Below are 21,248 nucleotides of genomic sequence, written 5' to 3'. Positions count from 1 at the left end.
CTAGTATTGTGGTTTTGAGTAAACTCCATGCATTCTGTAGCGAAGTGACTCTCCTGATTTTCCCCCTCAGCTTTCTTTTCACCATAGTCCTCATTTTAGAGAAGTTTCCTCTTCTGAAAGTCAAAGTGTCTGTGTAAGACTTCTTTGGTGATTTTCTCCGCGCATGTGTGCTGTATTTGATCGCACTACGGTCACTATTCCCTAAAGGACTGATGACACTGATATCCCGCACCAGGTCCTGGGTGCGACTCAGGATTAAGTCCAATGTCGCCTTCTCTCTGGTTGGTTCCAAGACCAACTGTTCTAGGGCACAGTCATTCAGCGTATCCAGAAATTTGACCTCTTTGTCATGACCTGACTGTGAATTTATGTGTGGGTAATTGAAGTCACCCATGATTACTGCCCTGCCTCTCCTTGAAGCCTCACTGATTTCCTCCTGCAACTCCCAGTCACTTTCTCTGTTTTGATCCGGAGGACGATAGCACATCCCCAGTAGGACATTTCCTTTCAGGCCTTGTATTGTCACCCACAGGGTTTCTGTGAGACTCTGGTCCGCCTAGGTTACCTACTTTGTTAGATTCTATCCCTTCTTTAACATACAGTGCTACTCCACCTCCAATGAACCTCTCCCTGTCCTTTCTATAGAGTTTATATCTAGGGATAAGTGTCCCACTGGTTCTCACTGTTCCACCATGTTTCTGTTATGCCCACGATATCTATTTCTGTGTTAGCAACCAAGCACTCCAGCTCACCCATCTTGGTTCGGGGTCTTCTGGCATTCGCATATAACCACCTGAATCTTTTCCCTGGTGTATGCTGTCTTTCTTTTGACTCTTTGACCTGCTGGCACAGCCTTCTGTCTGCTCTTTATGTGGTTCTGCTCTGTCCCCTTGTGTTTTATCTGAATCCTCTCCACCCTCACATTGTAAAGGATGGCATTTGCCAAACCAGATAGGGATGTGTGAACCGGTTCAAATTCAAACCGGTTCAAATTCAAATCGGGGTGGTTCGGAGGTTCAAATTCGAACCGAACCAGCCATCAGGTTCGAGCTGCAGGTTCGAATTCTAACTGAACCAGGGGGTGGTTCGATTTAAGGAAAAACCGTAAAGATGCGTAAACTTCAACAATTCACCAAAAATCAGCCCTCTGCCCAAATCCTTTGAAAAAATTCAGGCAGCTTCCTTGCCCCTACCTGGCACTACCACCAACCCCACACTGCTCTAGGCCACCCCTTTCCCCCTGACATGAAGCTATACATTTGCTGACACCTCCATGCTTCTTTATGGAGAAAAACCTTAAAGACGCTTAAACTTCAAAAATCACTTAAAAATCATCCCTTTGCCCAATTCCTTTCAAATAATTCTGATAGCTTCCTTGCCCACCCTAGGAACTACCACCCACCACACTCCACTCTACGACACCCCTTTCCCCCCCCGACGTGAAGCTATACATTTGCTGCAATCCTAATTATTCTCTATGAGGAATTCAAAAATACTTTAACAATTCACCAATAATCAGAGTGTCCAATTGCCTTGGGGTTTTGTGGGTGGTAGGCACCCATGTCTGTCTACCACTACCACCCCCACCCCCACTTTTGTGCCCCTAGGTGCTCCACAATAGGGGATATGAACTGGTTCGGGTCCCATTATACTCTATGAGAAAAATAATTTAAAATATTTCAAATATTCATTAAAAATCGTAGGACTGTCTTATTGCTTCGGGGTTTGCATGGTTGTTGGCACCCATGAGTGCTCCACAATAAGGAATAATGGGCTGGTTGTAGTCCCATTATACCCTATGAGAAAAAAATGAAAATAATTTTCAAAAAATCATAAAAAATCATACGAGTGTCCGATTGCTTTCGGGTTTGGGTGACAGGTACCCCTGGGTGCCATGCTATCAATTTTTGGGTGTCCAAACAGGTTCAAACTGGTTCGAATTCAAACTGAACCAGGGGGTGATTCGAACAAAACCAAAACTGAACCACTCCCTCCTGGTTCGAACCTGGTTCAAATTCGAACCGAACTGGGCAAACCAGTTTTGTGCACATCCCTAGAACCAGATACTTTCCAGCTCCTGTCAGCTATTCCCCATGCATCATTTTAAAAGCTGCTCTGCAACCTTTTTGATTTTAAGTGCCAGCAGTCTGGTTCTATCTTGGTTCAAGTACAGTCTGTCCATTTTGTACAGGCCTTGTTTGCCCCCAAATGGGTCCCAGTGCCTAACAAATCTAAACCCCTCCTCCCAGCACCAACGTCTCATCCACACATTGAAAACCCTCAGCTCTACCTGTCTCACTGTACCTGTGTGTGGAACAGGTAGCATTTCTGAGAATGTTACCTTGGGGGTTCTGGACTTCAAAATGCTACCTATCAGCCTAAATTTGGCTTCCAGGACCTCCTGACTACATTTCCCCACATTGTTGGTGCCCATGTGCAACACAACAGCTGTATCCTCCTCAGCACTGCCTAAGAGCCTATCTAGATGCTGCATGATGTCCACAACCTTTGCACCAGGCAGGCAAGTCACCGTGCGGCATACACGTCGGTCACAAACCCATTTCTCTATACCTCTAATGATTGAATTGCCCACTACAAGGAGGCCCCCACCCCCTGGAGGAGTATCCCCTGTGCAAGAGGATATGGGCTCATCATCCATGGAAGGGTCCTTTTTAAAGGAGCATTTTCTTCTTCCTCAGACCAATGTCCTCCTTCCCCGAGACTTTCATTCTCCCTGAGAGCAGCGGAGCTATCAGTCCTGGAGTGGGATGTCTCTACCATGTCCCTAAAGATCCCGTCTGCCTGCCTCTCTGTCTCTCTGAGCTGCTCCAGATCCGCCACCTTGGTCTCAAGGGAATGAAATTGTTCCCTGAGAGCCAGGAGCTCCTTGCACCGAGCACACCCTCATGACTTCTGTCCATGGAGCAAATAGTCATACATGCGACACTCTGTGCAATACAATGGGGAGTGCCCCCTCTCCTGCTGGCTTTCTAACTTCATACTGTTTTTGTTGGCTGTTTTCAGTATTTAGAGAAAATTTATTAGAAGGTTAGGTCTCAGCTGTAATGGTCAGCTATTTGACTGTCCAAACAGCCTTTCTCAGGAATATGAGGGAGGCATTTATTTTGTACTTATCTTCTCTTCTCCAACAGGCTCCTTGTGATCACTGGGGTTTGTTCCAGTCTCCCCCACACTCCTCCTGCTAACCTCCTGCAAAACTCCAATTCCCTGTTTGCTATCCCTGTTAGCTATTCTCTCGGGCCTACACCTCTTAAATAGACTAGGACTTATCCCTTAAAGGGAAACCAGCCCCTCAAAATCTCCCCTCCTCCTGTTAATTAGTATAAAGAGGGGAAAGGCTAGATGTTGATTAGGAAAGCTTGTCCACCTCCTGAAGTTGCTCCTGCTCTTTCCAGAGTAGGCATCTAACTTACATGCATAGGATCGGGCTACTTAGCTTTAGTTGGTTATCTGTTGATGAGAGTAATTCAGCCCTTATGTATACATAGTTTTACCCAGTAATTTCTATTAATCTGTTTGGTTTGATAAGTAGGTTTATGAATGAATATTTTTGTATAATTATTCTTAATTAAACAAAACACATTAAAGCATAGACAACAGATTATATGAGTTCACATTATCTTGAAACTTATTGTTCCAATTTGTGATGAAAGGCCAGTTTTTTAAAAATGTAATTCCCCATTGTCTTCTTTGTTTATGCACATAATTCGTTTCATTGTTAGTGATGTCACTTAGTTGATATTAGTCCTTTTGAAAAGGGGATTTTTTTCTTCTTCCAATAAGATGCACATTTCATTTTTGTTGCCAAAAGTGAATTAATAGTCACATGTTGGTTGTAATGATCTACCAGTTGATATAGAATAAATAGTTTATACAAAAGATCACGACATATAATAAATCCAGTTATGTCTTCAGTACATTGATTTGTTTCCAAAATAGAAGCTAGATTTGTAGTTTCTATGTAGATTGAGCATCTTTTGAGATGGATTGATTGCTGGCATTGGGGCACATGCCTAGTTTCCTTGCGCAGCATGATAATTGATAAGTGGCACTGACACTTCCCATGTTCTACAATATCACAGCTATACATTCCTTTTGAAAGAGAATACTAGTCTTTTAACTTTTCCAATTTGAAAATGTAAAAAAAGGAAAATGGTTCCATAGGCTTCTAATTACAAACCTAAGGCAACTCCTCTGAGAATTTTAGAAGGCAGTGAGTCCCAAATTTAGATGGATATTTTACCTCTTCTGACACCTCTGGCAGTTGAAAATACCCCTGGTGAGAAAGGAAAGCAAGACTTGCACCAATTACAATTTTTTGTTTTGCTTTCATTTTACAAGAAATAGAGAGAGGCTGGCCTACAGGAAACTACAAGGTTCTCCCAGGAGTGCCCAAGTTCCCCTGGGGATACACAAACCACAGTTTCGGAATCACTGGTCTTGAGACTCAGACCTTCTGTCTCTGTTGTCTAATTCTTTACCCCTTCGTTCTCTGACAGTTCTCTTTTCAGGGAAAGAACAGTGTAATCCAGAGCCAAATACCTCATTTGTTTTCATTAACTGTGATTCTCTGCAGACTTGTAGACAACCTGAAGCACAACAAAATTCCACAAAGCAAACCAGTAAATCAAATTCTTAAAGAAACAGATCATAACATCAACTAAAAGCAGTGAGTATAGCTAAATGGAAAAGCTTAAGGATATCCTTTTTTCCGTACAATTGGTTCCCCTGCATTTTAAATGAAAAGAATGGCTAAAGTGGACAGTATTGGTTGAATCATTCTTTATATTTTGTCATTGTCTGTTGTTTCCATCGTTTGGCAGGCAAGGAGTTTCCCCACTATAATCTGCAATCCCTATAAACACCTGTCTTGTAATATGCACACAGATTTCTGTGCATTGCAGACTGTACATGTTTCATGTGTCTGTTCTATATTTCTCTGTTTTGAATTTTTTTAAAAATTGTCTATACAATTTAGTGTTTGCTCTGTTTTTCTCTGTTCTGAATTTTAAAAGCTAAATCGTGGCAAATGACTGCAGAACTTCCACTCAAATGTGGCTGTACTCAACATACAGAGCAATCCACAGTCCATTTGATGTGATTGGATTTGTGAATGGATTGAAACAATTCACTGAAGAACCATTCACATGGTGATAAGCTCCTCAAAAACAAACCTTTCTCCTTTTTAATGGCAAGTGCTATTGATGTAGACAAGCTGTCACTGTCAAGCCAACCTACGCTTTATGGAAGTATCAAATGGTAAGTTCATCATTTTTTAATTTAACATTTTATATCCTGCTCTTCCTCCAAGGAGCCCAGAGTGGTGTACTACATACTTAAGTTTCTCCTCACAACAACCCTGTGAAGTAGGTTAGGCTGAGAGAGAAGTGACTGGCCCAGAGTCACCCAGCAAGTATCATGGCTGAATGGGGATTTGAACTTGGGTCTCCCTGGTCTTAGTCCAGCACTCTAACCACTATACCATGCTGGCTCTCTGGTATCATGTGATGATCCCAATCGGGGTTATGTGAATCTAAACCCAAATCACCCAAAGTGCAAGTACATCTTAAGTGCAATGTGGATGGCTTTGGTAGAATAGCTCTCTTGACTATGGGGCTTCTCCACATAGTAAGTGATTTGATGAATGTATCCTTTTCAGGGAAAGCACAGATTCAGTGGGACCGAACCAGTTGAAGTGCATCTTAGGTTGTTGTGGCAGTTGCCTTTAGTGTGGAAAAAACCATTGTTGACTATGAGGCTTCTCATTAAGAAGTGTTTGAGTTATATAGTTATATAGTAGGAGATACTGCTTGTAGCTTGTAGAAGTAGCAGCAGCAGCAGCTGTAGCAGCAGCAGCAGTAGTAGCCACAAAACATCAAAAAATCCCAAATTGAGGGATTTGTATGCGGCAGCTGTGAAAAAGGCCAGTTCTGTGCTAGGGATCATTATGAAGGGGACTGAAAATAAAAATGCTAATATTGTAATGCTCTTATACAAATATATGGTGCAACCACATCTGGAATACTGTATACAGTTCTGGTCACTGTATCTTAAGAAGAAGGTGCTGAAGAGGGCAATCAAGATGATCGGGGTCTGTGAAAAAGTACCTCTATTTGCTGGTCCTAGATTTCCTGGCAATCAATTTCATGGGCTGACCCCTGGTTCTAGTGTTATGTGAGAGGGAGAAGAATTTCTCTCTATCCACTTTCTCCACACCATGCATGATTTTATAGACCTCTATCATGTCTCCCCGCAGTTGTCTTTTTTTCTAAATTAAATAGACCCAGGTGTTATACCCTTGCATCATAAGAAAGGTGCTCTAGGCCCCTGATCATTTTGGTTGCCCTCTTCTGCGCCTTTTCCAGTTCAACAATGTCCTTTTTTAGATGTGGTGACCAGAATTGTACGCAGTACTCCAGGTGTGGCCACACCATAATTTTGTATAAGGGCATTATAATGTTAGCAGTTTTATTTTCAGTCCCCTTCCTAATGATCCCTAGCATGGAATTGACCTTTTTCACAGCTGCCACACATTAAGTCGACACTCTCAACAAGCTGTTCACCATGACCACAAGATCCCTCTCCTAGTCAGTCACTGACAGCTCAGATCCCATCAACATATACTTGAAGTTGGGGGTTTTGTCCCAATGTGTGTTGTGCACCTTCCTTATGAGTGAAGGCTACAGCATCTGCGGCTTTTCGGTTTGGAAAAGAGGCGCCCAAGGGGAGACATGATAGAGGTGTATAAAATTATGCATGGAGTAGAGAGAGTGGGCAGAGAGAATCCTCCCCCCCCCCACAACACTAGAACCAGGGGTCACCCACCCATGAAACTGATGGTTGGGAAATTTGGGACCGACAAAATTAAGTACTTCTTCACACAGTGCATAGTTAATTTATGGAACTCTCTGCCACAGGGTGTGGTGATGGCCACCAAATTGGATGACTTTAAAAGGGACTTAAACAAAGTCATGGAGGACAGGTCTATCAACAGCAATGTCTGGTGGCTATAGGCCACCTCCAGCCTCAGAGGCTAGCTGCTGCTAAATACCAGTTGCATGGGAGCAATGGCAGGAGAAGGGGCAAACCCTCACCCCACTGCCTGTGAGCTTCTTGAAGGAATCTAATGGGCAACTCCATTGATTTTGTTTTAAATGCCTACAGCAGCACGGATGGTACAGAAACTGCCTGTGAGATTGTAGTGGGCAGCCAGCCAGCCAGCACTGACAGAGTTAACTGGAAAAATGCAGTTTACTTTGATTGGCAGACTGGAGACCCTAGGTCATGACCCAATCAGTTAACCAGGTGGGCAGGACTAGAGGGCTCCAGAAGGGCTTCTGAGAAGAAGAAGGGTGTGCCCAGGTGAGAGAAGAGCAATGGAGTCTTGCCAGATTCTTGCTGGGTGAGTTCTGCAAATCTCTGAGGGTCAGAGATTTTAGGGATTGGTCTCACCTAGATCCTTGTGAGGCCCAAGGGAAGGAATTTGAGGCTTATGGATTCAGAAGGTTAGACTTAGGAGAAAGTGTTTTAGTAAGACTTGCATTAGAAGTTGTTTTATTTTGTGTGTGTTGCTTTGTATTCCCAAGTATCTGCTTTTGCAATTACCTGTCTTCAACTTCAATCTAGTAATGAACAAGTTAAGCACCACCTGAGAACATCTGGGCATTTTGAATACTCTTGTAACCACTAAGTTAATATTATTTGACACAGCTACGTGTGAAATCCTGAACTGGCTTATTCTTTTTTATATATAATGAAGCAATAAATGGTTTTCTTTGTTTTACAAGCCCTCTCAGAGTGTTTGACTGACTCTGGGAGAGGGGGAGGGGGAGCATCTAGTCCACAACATGCCCCCAAACAGCTGGCTACAGCTCCACTTAAATAGATATAAGTGGAGCCATGTTTTTATATTTGCCTGTTAGCAAAGTAAAGCAAGGTTAGAACTGGAAGTTTTATCATTCTTTTCCAGTTAAGTAAAATTACTAAGGAGTGATTAGTGGCAGAAAGACAATCTTTGTGTCTGAGTGATTAGTGGCAGAAAGACAATCTTCTTTTCCTTTTTAATAAAGAACAAACCTTGCCAGGTAAAGGGATTGATTGATTGATTGATTTTTACATTCATATCCCGCTCTTCCTCAAAGAAGCCCAAAGGGGTGTACTACATACTTGAGTTTCTCCTCACAAGAACCCTATGAAGTAGGTTAGGCTGAGAGAGAAGTGACTGGCCCAGAGGCACCCAGCTGGTATCGTGGATGAATGGGGAGCTGGCTGGGTTAGTTGCTTACAGCGATACCTTACAAGAAGATAATACATGCAAAGTGATCTGAACACACAAGAGCACTATAATATGCTAAGCATAATTATTATGTCGAAATTATCATCTTCTAAACATCGAGCCTACTACTGATGCCCTTGTGTGTTGTGCATGCAATGATTTTTGCGGAACTCCTCTTCTCTCCGCTGCCCTGATGTTCTGAAGTGCGGGGTGGGCTGTTTGTTTGCAAAGAGTAACCTGGGTACTGCTTTGAAGTGCGGGGCACTATTGGGTTTGTTGGAGAACGAAGGGAGAGCAGGGAGCTGCTTTGAAGTGTTTATTGGAGATTCACACTGCGTTGTCCCTGCAGTGAGTCAGCCGTGTGGAGGTGTCCCACAGTGCGTTGGCTGCAAAGAGTTGCCCCATTCCCCTGAAGAGAGAACAAACTCTATTCTTAGTCATGCTCCTATAGCAGTAGGGTGCTATACATGCATTCTAAAAATAATTTAAAACAGAATTTAGCCCAATGTGTCTTTAGCTGTAACCACCAGATGTCTTAAAACGTGGTTGCAAACACCATATGCTGTATTCATTTATGATAATTCATTTAAAAATAGAAGCCATTTTTAGTCAGAGAGTCTGTAGTCATGACAAACATCTGTTATGGGTGTTTCAGACGTTAGTGGGCTGTGCTACAGCCTCTGTACAGTATGCTTTTCAAAATCCTTCTGAGGGCCAATTTCACTATGACTGTGGCTGCCTTCGGACATAACTTGAAACTGCTGCTTCAACAGACCCGCAGTGTGCATCCAGTCCCCTGGTGCGCTCCCAAACAATCACAATCTGCAATCTGGGAGGCTGCAAAAGGGGAGGGACTGGCTGCAAGGGCTTCCTCTGATGCAGGAAGGACAGCCACAGCAGCCAATTGCTTTGGAGAGAGCGGGGAGCTTCCTCCCCTTAACTCTGGTTTGTTCAGCTTGCACAAACCAGATGGCACCTTGGAGCCTATGGACCCTCAGTTTGGTAAGTATACCTTACTTCCAACTGAGGCTTCATTTTGAGGTTTGGAGGAGGAATTGGAACTGTGTTTGGTTCTGGGAAGCACCATTCTGATAAACTGGGACATCATGGGGGGAGAACCTGAGATGAGTTTGCTTCAGGTTTCCGGTGGTGTCTGAAGGCTTCCAGTCACTGTCTGGAGGCTGCCCTAAGGCTGCCCACTTACCCTCCACTTGGTGGGCATCACGCTTCAAAAGAGTTGTTGCTGGCTTCTATGCCTGTCCTATGCATGCCAGTGTGCTGTCATTCCAGTAGCTGCTGCACCATGTGGCAAAAAGCTGCAGGCATATGGCCCAGCCTAAGTACATGGGTCAAGATCCAAAAGGAACTCCTCCTGACTGTTTCTGAACTGAATGACAATGGAAAAATGAGGGATCCAGCTGAGAGGGTTAAAGAAGGCTGAGGGAGATATAACTTATGGCAAGTGAGAACAAGTGAGATGTTTAGTTGAGGGGAGCAACTGGAGGAACTTGTAGTGAAATAAATATGCCTGCAGTAGTTCACAAGCAGGGCATGAAGAAAAGTGTTCTTTCCCTGTCATTTATCACTACTGTGGCATCTAGAATTTGGAAGAACACACCCATACAACACAAACACAACACACTACACAAATACATGTGAACCAAACATATGCATGCAACAGACTCCACACAGACACATGCCACACAAACACAAAAACACGGAAACAGACAAACACATGCGCACACTCTCACAACACATGCACACAACACAACACAAATACATGCAAACTAAGAAGCATGTGCTCACACCACAAATGAAGGCATATAAACAGAGGTACAGAAACATGCATACAGCAAATCAAGCACACACACAAACACACATGCACACAACACAAGCATATGTACCCACACCAAAACACAAACTCACGGACACGCAACACAAGCACACACAAACACATGGAAATATCCACACAATAGTTAGGACTGATGGGAGTTGTAGTCCAACAATATCTGGCAACCCAAGTTTGAAAAGCCCTGCAGAAAAGCTCAGGTGCTTCATAAGGCACTACAGGACCAGGACAATGTGGTCTTTCCCTCAAAAGTCCAAGGGAAAGTGTGGGTGCATGGAAGACAAGTTGGAAATCAGTACAATTTGAGACATTCCAGAACATCATTACTGATCACACGGCATGTCTTTTACAGCATCAGCCTTAGGTTACAATGTCCTAGCTTTATGGAGCTTGAACTAGATTGAGATAGCTTTAACTCTGGTCTTAAAGTGGCAAGTTTTTTGACTATTGAATTGTCTTTAGAGTTTCCATTTAGCTGGCATGGGTCAGAGCTGTTGTTCCAACTATTCTCCGTGCATTTGTCTAATCCTTTTAAAAAGCTGTTTAAGCTACTGGCCAGCAGCACCACACCTTGAGGCAGTGAATTCCATAAGTTAATTATGCATTGTGTAAAGCAATAAAGCATGCTTCATTGCTTTATGAGACTGCCCGAATTGATTTCCCATTGAACTCCATAAGCAAGGGAAGTGACGGGTGGGTGGGAGAAGAGAACAGTTCAGAAAATGGCATAACCACAGTATTGCAGCAAATGCTGAGACATAAGCAGTAATTGTTGGAAAGAGAAATCATTTTGGGCGGGGCCATCTAATGGCACAGTGGGGAAGTAACTTGCCTAGGGAGCAAGAGGTTGCTGGTTCAAATCTCCACTGGCATGTTCCCCAGATTATGGGAAACACCTATATCTGGCAGCAGCGATATAGGAAGATGCTGAAAGGCATCATCTCATACTACGCGGGAAATGGCAATGGTAAACCCCTCCTGTATTCTACCAAAGACAACCACAATGCTCTGTGGTCATCACTAGTTGACACCGACTCGGCAGCACAACTTTATTTACAGGTGATGCTTGGAGCTCAGACCTCAGCTTTATCTTGCACTACATTTGTGACCTTGGACAAGTCCCTTTGATCTAAGCCCCACTAGTTTGCATTCTATAAAATGGATGTTGCAGCAGGAATGTAGGGTCATTGGAATTGTTGCATGTTGCTCAAACTGATCCAATGAAAAATTGGCCTATAGGATCCACATGGAATTGGGTGAGATTCAATGCACAGCCCTAGAGGTTTGGTGCTTGGACTTCTGACTTATCTTCAGTTTGTGGTCTTGGGCAAGTAACTTGCCCCTGGGAAGCTTACAAGCAGGCCTTCAAGGCAACAGCATTCTCCTGTTGTCTCCTGCATCTGGTATCCAGGGATATGCTAGCTACCACTGAAGTGGGAAGTGACATTTAACTATCAAGGCTGATAGGAGACGTTTTGCAGACTGGTGGTTCGGTTCACATTTGAACCAAACCGCCAAAAATGGTATCATGGACACCCCTAGTCACAGATAAGCTTAGCTTTGTGATGCACACTTTAGAATGCAAATTTAAGTATCCGACCATTGTGCCTTTTTAAACCACATCCTCAAATCTCTAGTCATGCAGGTGAACATTCAGTTAATGATATTCCATTAGATGGCAATAGCCCTTGTTTTTTTTATAGACACAGATTATTTGTAACTTTTTCAAGGTGACTTCCTTTATTATTGAAAATGAGGGAAACAAAGAGCTGGAACAAAAGCTTGAGAGTCTCTCCCTATCACCCTTCTACAGGCTGCTCTGTGCAGACACTCAATTCTTTGATTTGGTGGTGGTGTGAATTAAAAACATGTTCATCTCTTTGTAAAGAACATTTTGTCAACTTAGATTAAGATTCCGTTTTGTCATCCTTACAACATAGAAGCAAGCGCATGCAGCTGAAGAGGTGAAAGACGAATGGAATCTATAAGACTTTGTTAGGAGCTAAAAATCGAATTTAAACCAGCCAGCCTTTCATTGTGTAAATGGAATTTGAATGTTAGCTGCATACAGATTTTTGACTTTGTAAAAGAAAAACTTTGCAGTTAATTTCATGGGTGCTGATGATGTTAGAAAGGGATATTTTCACAGTCTGTTTAAACCTGTTCTGATCAAAATGACTACTCTCACTAACTGACAACATGGAAGACAGGGCAGGAAGAGAACAAACTGATAATGATTATGATGACAATCCATTATTTTCTAATGGCTCAGACCTCTGCGTCTGCTGTGCCTAAGGCAGCAACTCGCTGATTCCAGCCTAATGGGGCTAATACTGATAGAATGGGACAGCACATCTGTTCATGCCTATGCTAGATCCAGCCCAGGATCTGATTTTATAAGTTCATGTGGACACTTTCTCCCAGCTGGGATGCAGAAAGATAATAATTCTGATGTGGATAAGGTGTTGGTAAGGAAATGGGTGGGGTCCCTCTCCATGACATAGAAGCATAGAGCTGGAGGGGGCTTAGTTTGTAGGCCATCTAGTGCCTGGTTGAAGTCCAGCACTAGAGGCTGTTCAGCCTCTGCTTGGAGACCTCCAGAGAGGAAGAGCCCACCATACATTCTAGGTAACTGGTTCCACTGTTGAACATTAAAATGTTTCCCCTGATGTTCAACAGGCATCTACCATCCTGTAGCTTAGGCTCATTAGATCTTGTCCTGTCTTCTGGGGCAGCAGAGGACAAGTCTTTGCCCCCTTTCAATTGACAGCCCTTGAGATATTTGAAGAATGTGATAATGTCCCCCTCAGTCTTCTCCAGGTTAACATTAGGGCTGTGCAAATTGATTCGGGTACAAAATGATTTGTACCCGAATCTGGCTGATTATTGTGATTTGTAGACAGAACAAATCACCCCTGTGTTCAATTGCCCCGATTCGGGTACAAAACAAATCACCCCAGATTCGGATCCAAATAATTTGGAGATTTGGACCTCCATTTTGTGGCCAAAGTTGATGAGTGGTAGTGCCGGATGGGTGGAAGCTACCACCCAACAGTCAAAGAAATTGGTCAAAGGAGTGACTTTTAAAAGATTTTTGAAGTTGGTGCATCTTTAAGCCTTTTCCATAGGGAATAATGGGGATTTCATCAGCCTTAGTTATAACTCCTAGGGGGGCACCAGGATGGCCCAGAGTGGGTTGTGGTGGGTGGTAGTGTCCAATGGTTCCAATGAAACCACCACCTAGATTTCAAAGAAATTGGGCAAAGGGGTGGTTTATTTTGGTTTTTTTTTTAAGTTGGCATGTCTTTGTGGCAGATTAGGAGCAGAAAAGGGGTTTTGGAGCAGAAGAGTGGGTCAGGTGGTAGTGCCCCAATGGGTGCCTGCTACCACCCAGATTTCAAAGAAATTGGTGAAAGGGGTGATTTTTAAGTTTTAAGACTTTAAGCTTTTCCCCCATAGGGAATAATGGAGAATTTCAGAAGCCCCATAACTCCACTTGGGGAGCACCAGGGTGGCCCAGAGTAGGTTGTGGTGTAGTGCACATAGGGTTCCAACTACCCCAAGAACGACAAGCCTATGGGGCACTGGGTTTTATTGTTTTCAATGTTTGATGTGTTCTGAAAGTTGATTCTCTGGTAGGAAATGAGAGTGGATTCTCTCATTTCCTACCAGAGAATCTGCTCTCAGAAGAACACCTCAGACATTGAAAACAATAAAACCCAGTGCCCCATAGGCTTCCCTCCATTGGGCAGTACCACCCATCCCACTCTTTTGCGCCCGGAACCCCTTTGTCTGCCCTTAACAGATTCAGAGAATTTGGGTACAAACCAAATCTGGGGTGATTCGGCGGCGGGGGGGGGGGGGGAGATTCAGACAAAACAAATCAGAGGTGATTCAAAACAAATCGGGGGTAATTCAATTCAGGTACAAATTGAATCGAGAAAATCTATTTGTGCACATCCCTACTAAGCATACCCAGTCCCTTCAACCTTTGCACATAGGACTTGTCTTCCAGAGCCCTGACCAGTTTCACTGCCTCCTTCTGAACCCTCATATTATTGGTCCTCTGCTGTAGCTACAGATGAAGGGATAGGGCATTCCTAAAACTATTAATACACGAAGGGATAGGGCATTCCTAAAACTATTAATACACGTCATTACCCATCTTCCTGCAACTTGCTTCAAATCTGTCCACAAGACTGAAGGATTTAAGGCCTAAACTGTATGTTTATTTCCAAAAAGGGTAGCCATGTAAGTCAACTGCAGCAAAAACAGCAGAGTCTTATGGCACTTTCTCTCTCTTCTCTGATGGTGGGTGGGTGGTGGTGGGGGGGCGGTCAGCAACCAGCAAAAACCATAGATCGCAGTCCCTAGAATTGTGGATGATATCTTGTGTATCCATTTCTAGCCATTCTTTCTGGTCATCCATCCATCCCTTCTTCCTCCATCCTCTTGATCTTTTCCTACTAGTTTTCCTTCTAGTATTAGTTTTGTTATTTGATAATTTACTTCTCTGAGGATATGTTCACAATATACCAGTTTGCGTCTTTTGATTATCTGTATTAATTGTTTATGTGTTTTTGCTTTTTGAAGTACTTCTTCATTTGTTGTTCTGCTGGTCCATTTAATCTTGAGTATTCTTCTGAGACATCACATCTCAAAGGCTTCCAGTTTCTTATGTGCTTCTTTCTTGATAGTCCAAGTTTCACATCCATACAGGAGAAGAGACCAGATGTAGCATTTCATCATTCTGATTCTTAGTTGCAAATCTAGTTTCCTTTCACAGAGGAAGATCTCACAGAGGAAGGTTTGGCACCTTAAAGGCAAACATATTTTTTGTGGGATAAAGCAGTCTTTAATGTGCCACAAGGCTATTTACTGTGATGTGATTTTACACTGAATTTGCTTTTGGAAAGGACTTTGATATAAACTGTGCTCCTGTGACTCCCATGTCTTGACATGCTCCCAGCAAGATCTTTTTTCCAACTCTGCAAAACCTCCAAGATTAAGGAAGCACATGACGTTCAGCTTTGTTTGACTTGAAAAAATAAATAATTAACTTAGCTCCATTAGGAGGAGCTGTTGCAGTATTTGACTAATATTCAGCTCTTTGTTTTGTTAGACACATTCATAAACAAATGCCATTGAAAATGTCCATATTCAGCACTGGATAGCTGACTTCTAAAGCATTGTGGCTTGAAGGCGATGCCTATAATAATTCCACAGAGACAGGTCATCAGCCAGTGTGAAGGCTGACACAGAAAGCCAGTGCTGCTGTTGACACATTTTCACAGCTTGACAATAGTGACGATACTGAGGCATGGGGAGACAAAAGAAGAGCCAACACTTGGACCTTGGCTTATTTACTTCTCATGGAGGGTTGGTGAAAGGACTCTTTACATTGCAGAGGAGGAGATGAGCCTTTTGCCTATGTGACAGTTTGTGTAGGACTACATCAGTGGGTGGAGCTGGGCTTTCAGCTAACTGCTAACCCCTGCTAAATCCAGCTAACCAGTTAGCCCCTGCTAACTGAGCAAAGAGGCACCTTTAAAAAGTGGTGATTCTCTTTATTGAACGGGGGAGACTGGCCCTATCCCCAGTAGGGATGTGCAAATAGCTTCAAACTCGAACGGGTTTGGTTCGAAGGTTCAAACTCAGACAAAACAGGGCATTGCATTGGCAATGTTGGTTCAAGTTTGAACCGATCGAGTCAGGTTCGATTTGAACCGGTTCAAAGGTTCTAGAGTCAATTTTAGCTCCTATTCTCCATTTTGTGTGACTTGTGTTGCTTGGTTTCATTGGCTGAGCTCATGCTTCCCTGACTGGCCAGATGATTCTGGCTCTCTGATAGGCTCTGCACTGTGTCAGTCCTTGAGAACTGGCACCCTATTGGCCAGGAGGAGGGCAAAGGCGGGGGCTCCAAAAGGAGGAAGTTTCAAATCCTATTTAAAGCCAAGCCTCTGGCCTAGCAAAATCACTCTGGCTGCAATCTTCCTTGGCTTCCTTCTGGCCTGCTGCCACCCAACCACAGCATCTCCCTAGTGGCTGTTACTGGTGTCTATCTTAAGTTTCTTTTTTAGATTGTGTATGCTTTGGGGACAGTGAGCCATTTTATGTATTTATCTCTATGTCAACCACTTTGGGAACTTCTGTTGAAAAGCGGTATATAAATATTTGGGGTGTGTGTGTATGTATATATGCCTGTACACAACTGTTTTCACACCTATCAACAGCAGATTGACATCATCTGTTAGTAGTTGTGATGATGTTTATACCTTGTTAGACATTTATAGCTGTAAGACATTTATAAATTCATTGGAATAATGGAAACTGTAAGGAAGGTTTCAAGTTCCCTCACTGGCATCTCCAAGATAGGACTGAAAGAGATTCTTCTTTGCAACCTTGGAGAAGCCGCTACCAGTCTGTGTAGACAATAGTGAGCTAGATGGACCAATGTGCTGACTCAGTATAAGGCAGCTTCCTGTGTTCCTAAGGTCCCCAGTAGAAATATCCAAGCATATTTCTTCGTTCCCCCTCTTACTGTGTGGAGTAAGGTACTACCACAAGCACACATACAGTTGTACTAGAAGGAAAAATTGCTGTTTATTATGCACAAGGTCCTCCATGAACAGGGTAATGAGATATAATGCCTCTTCACTCCTATGCCCAAAACCAATCCACCAAATCCCCTGGCTTCATTTTATTTTATTTATTTATTTAACTGAAACCCCAAATTGCTTATACCAGGCTCCCCAGAGGAACCTTGAATGGGTTAAATTTAATATTTTAAAGAATTGAATGCTTTTAATTTCCATTTTTTAGTTTAGAACAGTCCATTAATGTATTTTAATGCCACTATTTGGGGTTCAATACCTATAAATAATGACTTTGTTAATTTCATGCTGATATCCCACTGGTTTTAGAAATTCCAGATACGGTGGTAAGACTTCATAAATTATTCATGCAATCCAACCTAATGGTATAATCATTTCTGGTATGACAAGTTATGATAAATATGCATCGTTTCGGTGGTATTTTTCTTGGAATATTCCTTTTGAAAATATACTGTAATTGTATGCTTAAATGTTCATTTTGGGTGAGCTATAATGTGCATTCATTAGCTTAATGTTTCACAAACATCCTTACAGTGGGAAACCATATCTTGTAAGTATCTCAACCAAATAGTCACATTAAGTTGACACTGCCACTGATTAGACTTTTTATAGTATATATACAGATTGAAAACCAAGGTGCTATAGAATTCAAGATCTGACAGGAGCTGGGGAAACAACATGTCTGGGATACAAAAGAAACCAAGGCTGCTGTCCTGCTACCTCTGTATGGATAGCAAGGTATGGTGTGTGGATATTGTACCACAACAGTAAGGTTCTGGTATAATCTTGCCCTTCAGGCTTACTGTGAGATTGCTTTTCTGAGTTTATTGAGACATAAGGAAACTATTTGCATCTCGTCAAGGCCTTCCACTGGCTTACCATCAAGCATGAGTGTTATGAGGGGTCAGCACACTTGCCTGAGAACTTATGGCTAACCCTCAAGGCCCCAGAATCCATATAGCAGATGCCAGGAAGGAAGAGGCAGTACCACCACAAGACTTTTTTGTTTTTGCCACCATTGAGTCTCCAACCTCCCTCTGTATGTGCAAATGACTCTGAAAGATGTCCTCATTTGTGGATGTGGAGGCAGTTGGGAAAAGGTAGTGGCAGCAAGAGAGACTCAAAGGTCATTCCCCCAACCATAGCAGGGGCGGGGAGGGTGGGCAGGCAGGGGGAAGGCAGGGTTGAACCTACCTTCCACCCCAGATGATGGGGTGGAAGTTCTCTTCGATGCACCATCATGTGCCTACACAATCCACACTGCTCCTGACAGCATGGATCTCTGGCTGCCGGGGAAACAAATCCCGACCTCCAGGAATCTCATATGCATCTTGTGACATTGAGGGATTTCCCCATGAGTTGGATGCTCTAGGCGCCTGACTCTCTGTGTGGTGTGTGCAGCCCAAGCACCCATGCAACCCTAAACCTGAGGTAAAGGGCATGCTCGCACCCTTTAAACCAGGCAAAATTCCCAGGCTTGTGGGGGAGCCAGTGCCAGGATTGGGTTTGATCCTGGCACTGCACACAAGCAGCCCAACCCAGGTTTGGGCTGCCCTACCTGAGTTGGGCTGCTCATGTGCACAGCCTCTCAGTGTTGTTGCTGCCTCCTCCTGTTCTTTCCATCAGTCAATGTACTTCTTCCCAGAATCCCCTGTGGCCTCTCGATACCAACAGAACCATCCATCTATTGGAGTCAATAGAGCAATAAAAACCACAATGTCCAATCTCAGCCAAGTTTTAACTCAATCTCTGAAGGAGATTCCAAGGAGGGAGTTCACACTGGGATATGCACACTCACTGGCTAAGTTCAGTCAAAGTGGCTACTATGGCTGAATGCAAAGCAAATACATAAATCACCCCCTCCCCAAGGCTCATTGTTTTGAGGGACACAACTGCCCTTCTGTTTTAATAGCCTTCCATTCTAAATCCAGCATGATTGGTTCACTTTGACCAGGCCCTTGCCTCTGTAAACAGATATACTGTTTGGCTATCATGACAAAGAGTCATTGATAAGTCTGTCCTGCATAGCTAGACAGATTCATGGAGGCGATTAGCCAAATGGAAGTTGCACATTCAGAGGCCACATACCTCTGAATGTCAGGTGCTGGAACAAAAGATGGATATTGCCTTCATGGTCTGCTTGTCAGCACCCAAAGGCTTCTGGCTGGCTGCTCCTGGAAACAGCATGAGGACTAGCTGGTCTCTTATTATGTTACTTTCAGTTGGGTTTGATATGCAACAAATGTAGCATCTGGTGGAAGTGCATACATATACATTTGTACATCCTAATTATTAGGCCTGTGCACATTCATAAAATTCAGATTTGACCTGATTCGACTTCACCAATTTTGGATGCAGATTCTATGGGCTCTGGCAATGTTGGATATCAGATCGTATTTGGAATCTGAATCCGTATTCTGACTTACATTAGGATTCCCCCCTCCCATAGTAGTCAATGTGTGTGTGGCGGGGGGAGAAACCCACTGAAACTCATCAGTTGGTCTTGGAACTTGCCATATGTGGGGAAGGAGGATGGGGGCCCCTGCAGTAAATTTGAAAAGAATTGGTCAGTTTACTGGTTTAGTGAATTTTTTTTTAATTTTTTGTTTTAAAATTGGCTTAAAATGGTGAAATATGGCTTGTTTCAAGACAAAACTACTAAGACCCTCCTTGGATCATTATTCCACCAGCAAGTGGAGAAAGCTGCCCTTTTCCTTCTTGAAAAGGAGTAACAGCATGCCCCCTTTGTCCCCAGCCCCTTTCTATTTATGGAATGGATGGACATACAGTTATGAAATATGGCACACATGAGGTCCCCTGTTGTTGTTTCAAATCTCTGGGTTATTTCTCTAATTTTGGTGAATGTTTTTTTGGGGGAAAGGCTAAAAATAGTGAAATCTGTCTTATTTCAAGCCAGAATGGTAAAAAAAACCCACATTCTGGATCTGAAGCCACTCCTTGGACCGTCATTCTACCCCCATGTGGAGGATAAAAGACATTCCTTTGATTTTATTTATTTTTTTCTTCCCCATTGCAGGAACAGGCAGAACCTTTTAAAATGGATCAAAAGGACTTCACACCTTTTAATCCCTTAATCGCTAAAAGGGAAAGTGAGAAATTACTTCTAACCACAAAACCAGAAATATTTGAAGTACTTTCACTTTTACTGATTGTGTGCTTCCAAAGAGTGACCATTGGGTGATTTTTGGCAATTCCTCCCCTTCCTCAGTTTCCCCATTTGCTTCTATGAGGGGAAATGGCTAAAAATGGCATCATTTTACAAATTCTGAAATTAAATAAATTTCAATATTTTAGAATTAATTCTGACTTTACTGACCTGATTTTAGGGGGGGGGGCGGGATCAGATTAGGATTTTACTGGGTTTTTACCAATTTGGGGCAACTTCTGATAAAATCCAAATTTTTGAATCTCAATTTGCAAAGGCCTAATGCTTATTAAGCTGGTATTTGCTAACAGAAGTATTCTTTCAAATATTTCTGGAAACATTCACTTATCTTCAACAATTCTGTATCCAACTGATTAATTTGAAATAGTGACAAGAAACAATCTTTCCTTGAAACCAAGATTGCATCTAGTCAATATATAATTTTGTATCCATTCAAAGACTGGAGACCTCATTTTTCTGCTATTTGATATCTAATTGAAAAGTGTAAGGGTTTTTTGTAAGTCCTACACTTTTATATTGTCTTCTACATTAAATAACATTCTAGATGATCAGTAACAATGAACCTTTTGGCTGTGCTGACATTCGTTCTAAGGAATACAGGGATGGACCACTTGAGGCAGTCTGTAATGAACAGCTTTGTAAATGCAATTATGAATAAATTTCTCAAAGCATTAGTTCACAGATTTCCAGTGATATTTCCTATGGCAGCTTTGATTTTATTTATTTATTTATTTATTTGATCTCTATACTGCCCTTCCAAAAATGGCTCAGGGCAGTTTCCATTAAAATAAAACTAAAATCAATTAACTGTTAAAATCAAAAACTATAAAAACATAAAACCATTATTAAAACATTTAAAACAATGTTTAAAACCCTGGAAAACCCGGCCAAAGCTTTACAGTTTAAAAATAGTTTAAGCACCCTGGAAGGTCAGGGTTCTTAACAGATATGTCTTAAAATAGGTCTTAAGGGCTGTCCTGCAGGCCAACAATGAACTCAGATTATGGATTTCTGCTGGGAGTGCATTCCACAGTCCAGGAGAGCTACAGAGAAGGCCTGCCTCTGAGTCGCCACTAGACATACCAGTGGTAACTGAAGACAGACCTCCTCAGATGACCTTAAAGTCTGGTGGGGATCATGCAGAAGAAGATGATAACTCTAACTTAGATAACTCAAACTTAAGCCGTAATTAGCCGTAGATTTAGCTGTAGCTTGTCCCTTTTGGAAAAATTACATGTTGCATGAATTAGCTGGCAGTGGCTTCTTAGTTTCTTTGACATGTTCTGTCTGGGCTGGCAAAAT

At 42.7% G+C, this 21,248-nt stretch overlaps 1 long non-coding RNA gene across 1 annotated transcript; it reads left to right on the top strand.

Moving 5' to 3' along the window:
* The first annotated feature begins 7,331 nt into the window (after positions 1-7,331).
* LOC128342007 (uncharacterized) lies at positions 7,332-20,461 on the top strand. Its single transcript, XR_008314719.1, has 3 exons — positions 7,332-7,423; positions 17,372-17,497; positions 19,797-20,461. It is a non-coding gene; the product is annotated as an uncharacterized LOC128342007 (long non-coding RNA).
* Positions 20,462-21,248: the final 787 nt, after the last annotated feature.

The sequence above is a fragment of the Hemicordylus capensis genome, chromosome 2, assembly GCF_027244095.1.
Source record: "Hemicordylus capensis ecotype Gifberg chromosome 2, rHemCap1.1.pri, whole genome shotgun sequence".
Lineage (NCBI taxonomy): Eukaryota > Metazoa > Chordata > Lepidosauria > Squamata > Cordylidae > Hemicordylus > Hemicordylus capensis.
Note: the sequence above shows the minus strand (reverse complement) of the source record. Positions and strands in the feature narration are given on the sequence as shown.